Genomic DNA, 6000 nt, shown 5'->3' on the forward strand with positions numbered 1-6000 from the left:
GGATGAGGACAACTGCTTTTAATTAAAATGCATGTAATATTACTGCATATCTGGGCCATGAGCTACATCACTATCTCAGCACTGCTAAAGCTGGCATTTAGAATGATGGAAAGCAGTTGGAGAATTTCAGTCTTTCCCTTTACTTTGCTATGTGACATTAATTTGTCTGAAGTGTGTATAGTATATACAGCTATTCTAGGTCTTACATTCAGGAGGAACTAATTTTTAAAGAATTGAAGTAGATGCTTGCTTTCATTTTTTGGAAGCAAATAAGATATAACAGAAGTTACTGTGAAGATTGGATCATAATAATCTAAAAACCTTGTATTCCATTAAATATGCATCTTGTAAATCACCCTTAATATTCCTATATTTGTAGTGTTTCAGAATAATTCGCTGCTGTCCCAAGGTAAGAACTTTTCAGTCTGACAATGAAAGCATTTTTTTTCCATCTCATTTAAAATAGATTCATCCAGCCACCTCTTTGGTACCCAGGCATTCATGGTCCTAGAGAAAGTCAGGAAAAAAATTCTCTCTGATTAGCACTGTTGAAGGAGATCTGTAGGCTGAGTGTGAGCAGTGCCTATATAAACTGAGATATGAAGAGAGGTTTTCTGATAGAGGGAATTAATGTATCAAAGTCTGTGGATTGTAGACCACAAACAGTAGAAGCAGAGAGCTATCTTGTCAGTTTGACTGTCAGCAGCCTGTTTGCACACATAACTATAGTTTCTATGGTATGGTGGTGAGTAGTAAAGATGGGCATATTTTAAAAGGTATTGTCAGAATAACAATGAAGACTGCTAACATTTAGCAAACCTGATGTGGCAGCTGTTACATTGAGGTTGGTAAGGTCTAACCACACTTATTTTGCCAGTAGAGCTACCCCTGGTTTGGCATTTACTTCCATGTTGCAATCTGAAGTCTTGTTGGTAAAATCTCAACTTTTTTCTGATTTAATAAAACTAGCTAATGAATTACCTTTTAATCCTTTTCCTTTAGTGCATGTTGGGATGTTGCATTAATTATCAGTGATTCATCCTTCATTCACTATGCCTATGTTCCTATAACTAGGACTGTTCATGTTATTGACTTGAACTCTATGGCCCAAAGTCACAGCAATTATATCTCAAAGCTGTACTTTTCTTCCATTAAAATTCCCAGTGTTTTAAAAATACCTTGTTCCTATTAGGAAAAAAAACCCAGCTATTTGAAGTCTAGCTCCTTGACTTTCTCAAGAAAGAAGCCCTGAACTTCTTCAGTCCATGTGGAGAAGAATCAACAATAAGCTCGGTTGCAAAACAACCCCAGGAATAACGATGAAACCCTGGCAGTATTATCACTCTGAAATATCCCATTGCACAGGTCCTTGATCCATTTCAATTTATTCCACTCATCCTTTGGCACCCCGACAAGCCAAACATCAGTCAGAATCACAAGTATAGGCAGTTATCTCATCACTGTTGACATCCATCAGTCTTTTGGTCATGTCCTTCATGTGTTCATAGTACTGGGATTTGCTGAACTGTCCTGAATGAGCCATCTAAAACAAATTAAATACTTCTAATTATATCCTTATGGAAAAACTTTAAGAGTTTTCTCATATATGTTTTTCTTCTTGCTCATTAGATATTTCTCAGTGGCCTTCCTGTGCTATGCCTGAAAAGCAAGTATAGAAACTTAACTCGAAGAAAGAAAAAATTGGAAAAAAGGAGGACAACCTCTAACTTGGCCCAAGTTAGAGGGCAGAAGCACACTCTTCAAGTGAAGGCAGTAACTTTTCAAAAGAGAGCAGAAGGACTAGAAGCTGATTCAGGAAGCCTACAAGATGTTTGCAGCCTTCAAATACCAAAAGACTTTATTATAAAAGTGTAAGGACGTAGAAGAACCTGAAACTTACTTGCCAGGATCTACTGTTCTGTATGGATGTTTTTATGGTCTAGGTTACAGCCATCTTCTGGCACATGATAACATCTTACAGCCAAACTTCTTGTGTGCACACTTTGTACCCACAGCATACTGACTACATTGTACACTGAAGGTAATGATACTCCAATCTGTGATCCATGTAAGAATGGTCAGCACATGGTGTCTTCTTCATGGATAGAATCTTCACAGAAATGTCTGTGTTTGCTATGATTTCTTATGTAGATGATGATTTACTCAGGCTTTCAAAACTGGCATGTTAATTTAAAATCAGCAGTTTATTTAAAGTCTATATGCAAGCCAACTACACTGACACAAATTAGCACAAAGCAGACATTCCTCTGATTCTGACATAATATCAAAGCATGCCCTTAAGGCCTCCTTTGGGTGCACATCTCCACAGTCTGCTCTGGTAATTGCCTTTATGTCTGGCAGTTTAAAATCAGCAGGGATATTTTTGTTCCTACCCTCTTTCCTGGTAACATTTTCCTTTTTGTTTTATAAATCATCTGTAAAATGTAACATTCAAATATCACAACAAAAATATTTTGGCTTAGACACAGACTAATTATGAAGTGTTTCCAGCATCAGTCTACAAATGCACATTAAACAGTCACTTTGCAAGGCAGTGCAAAATCTTCAAGCTATGCTCACATCTGCCTTTGCATCCCAGTGGCTCCTCAAAGAACAGGAAAAATAGGTGGTTCCTCAAATAGTTGTTAGTCTGGCAACAACATCAATGTGCATGTGCCAGTCTAGGAAGGTGCTCCCTCTAAGACTTTTAAAAAGCTTAAAAGATAGGGTTTTTTTAAAAAAAGTTTTTTAAAAAATTTGGTTTTTTTTTTAAAAGAGAAAAATGTTTTATTCTGAAGACTTATCATGGATCTTCCTATCCAGTTATGTTCACAGTAATGATGTGTTCCCATTTTTTCAATGGCATTTTCCCAACCCTGGAAAATGAGCTCTTTCTCTACCATTGGTAGGGTAGGGAGGAGGCTGTGGCTGGAAAACTTGAGATATTATTTTCTTCTAAATGACAGGGAGGCAAAGGGAAGCCAATTCACTGTGCTCCCCTGTTACTTACCCTGTATTGCCCCATGGTCACAATATGCAGACTTGGTAGCTTTGCAGTCTTAGAAGAAATGCCTTAGGTCTTCCAGCTTCCACATAGTTACTGAAAAGCCAGGCCACAGCCTTCATCAGGGTCATCTCTTTAATCTTCATCAAAGCTCTCATCATTCAGTGGATGTGAAGTTGGAAGCTGGTGCTGAACTCCCCAAGAGTTGTATCTCACAACCTCTCTTTTCCTGGTGACTGTCAAGGCTTATGTGAATGTTCAGCCTCACTTCTCACTACTTGTTTCACAATTCCTGTAGCTTTGCCTTTCCAAGTGTAGGTGTTAGTTAAGTACCAGTAACATTCAGAAACTAATTTGTTGTCCACTGCAGTTATTCTCTATGCTTTCATAGAATCACAGAAGATGCTGAGGAAGGGACTCATCAGTATCATCAAGTCCAGCTCCTGGTCATGGGGAGGAAAATTCAACAATTTTCCTGTTGAAATGATGCAAATAATAAGAAAAACAAAAACAACACCCCCCCCCCGATGTTATATATTGCTGATACCAAAACATCTTTTGACCTGCAAATCACCTGTATTTCTATAAAAATTAATGAAGAGAATGAAATGTGACATGAAAAGCATTATAGACTTTACAGAGAAAATGCAAAATAGGAGAGAAGATTATAGGAAGTGTAAGTAGATATGTAACAATTTTCCCCATGAGTCCCACCACAAACCACACAAAAGGTATGTTGGACTGCCAGCCCCTGGTGCAGTGCCACACCAGGCACTGTAGTGCAGAATGCTGGGGCTCTCATTCTGGGGAAGCACTGCCTGTTCGAGCAGGTGCTGGTCTAGCCAAGCTGCAGTGACAGAAGTAACCACAGTGGGTAAATCACCTCGTGCCAGCACCCCGAGTACTTGAAGATCAGCCAGCTATAAGTGTGTCCTGCTCACTGTGGCTGAGGAGCTGAGCTCTGCCATAGCAAAGAGAAGGTGTTACAGCAAGTATTTGACTGCAATGGTCATATGGTTTCTCTCCAAGATGCAACTGTGCCTTGCTGGTGCAGAGCTGGCCAAGCTGGCCTCAGGGCAGAGCTAAGCCTGCATCTCAGAAGTGGATATATTTCACCTCTCTGCTTCCTACAGATTTGGAGAGCAAGTTTCTGCCATTTAATTTATTCATTTCCCACTCTTTAGAAACTCGATTCCTGCAAGGACAAAGCTTGTGGGTATTTTTCGGCTTGGAGAGGAGGAGATTGAGAGGAAACCTCCTAGCAGTCTACAGCTTTGTTACGAGGGCAAGCAAGGGCCAGGCACTGATCTCAAGCCTGCCAAAATCCAAGAAGCATTTGGACAAGTCTCTGAGGCACATGGTGTGACCCTTTGGGGTGGTCCTATTCAGGACCAGGAGTTTGACTTGATGATCCCTGTGGGTCCCTTCCAATACAGGCTATTCTGTGATCTCAAAAAGTGTTCCTTTCCCCATCCAGGAGCTGTCAGCTGCTGCTGACTGCCCCAAATGGCTGCCACAGTCCAACGTCACCTCCTGGAAAAGTGAATTTTTTGTGTGGCTTAAGATACATTTTTATGGTAACATTTGCTTCTAGCAGAGTTTCTCTCTGTACTAAGTCTGAAGCACACGTGATCAGTGTGGGAACTGTCTGAGCCTCAGTCCGAGTTCCTGTGTGCTTGCTAGCAAAAACATAGTGCTTTTCTAAACACATAGTTTGGGAGACAGTATAATTCTGAAAATAAAACTAAACTTGTCACTTAAGCTTCTCCAGCATTAGCTACATCAAATTTCAAGAGCAATAGGAATGAGAAATTATTATTACACTCAAAATGCCATCCTTGAACAGTAAGTACCATTCTGTCTTTGCAGAGATTATCAGAGCAGTGGTGTTAAGTTTGAAGAAAGTAAGTTCAGGCCACAGACTGTGGTGTTATTTAAGAGGAATTGAAGTCTGAAAGCATTTAAATTACACCAATTTAAAATTGGCAGTGAAAATATATTCATAAGTCAGGATAATCTTTGTAAAACATTAGAGCACCAACATATTTTATAATGCTTATCCTACAGTTTAAGAAAATTTTTGATTTTTAACTGGAATCAGAAAGAATGAATAAAAAGCTTGTTTGCAAGAGACCTTCTGCTTGCAAAGGCAAATGTGGCAGCCATTATGTACTTAGCATTAATCACACTCTATTTTGATGCTAGTTCTGCTGAAAACTGGGATGTTGGCCAAGGCATTGGGGTTATTTCCCTTTCTTTCCAAAATATTCCCTGAAATTTTTGACATCCAGAAGCCCCAGGTCAGTATGTTGTTTGAGAGATGAAGGCACTAACTGTTAGACTTCTGTCCACAGCCTCAGGAAATGAGATTTGAACATGACCTCTCAGCCTAGGAGTGAGAGGGCCACAGCCTGAGCCACACTGACACATGTCCCCACTATCCTTGCTGCCCAACAGTCCCAGTGAGAGGGAGGGAGGGAAGGAGGGAGGGATGGATGGATGGATGGATGGATGGATGGATGGATGGATGGATGGATGGATGGCAGGCTAGGTACACATACACATGTGCACACACATAAAAGCACCCCACAAGAATAACTGAAAAAGAATGAAGGATGATGATGTTGGATGTGGCAGAAGACCTTAGCTCACACTTAATATACACTTACACAGATTGAAAAGAAAAGTTGAAATCATGAGACAGAACATGCATGATAGAAAATCCTTATAAACTCTTAGGCTTGCATGCTGGGGCAAATGTTTTGCCTGGGGCAATATCTGAACAAACAGAAGATGTGCAGGTGTCAGGGTGGGGCTATAATAATAATCCCCAAGGGCTATTGCATGTTTAAAAAATTCTATGTTTTTAGGATTAAATCTGGTTTTAAAAACTTGCATCAAGATAAATTTGCTCCAAGAGAAAATGCCCCTGTGATATAGGACTTCTGTGAGAATGATCCATTTTCACTGTTTTTTTTTTCCTTTAACATGGTTTC

This window comes from Fringilla coelebs (assembly GCF_963513975.1).
Source record: "Fringilla coelebs genome assembly, chromosome: 5".
In the NCBI taxonomy this organism is placed as follows: domain Eukaryota; kingdom Metazoa; phylum Chordata; class Aves; order Passeriformes; family Fringillidae; genus Fringilla; species Fringilla coelebs.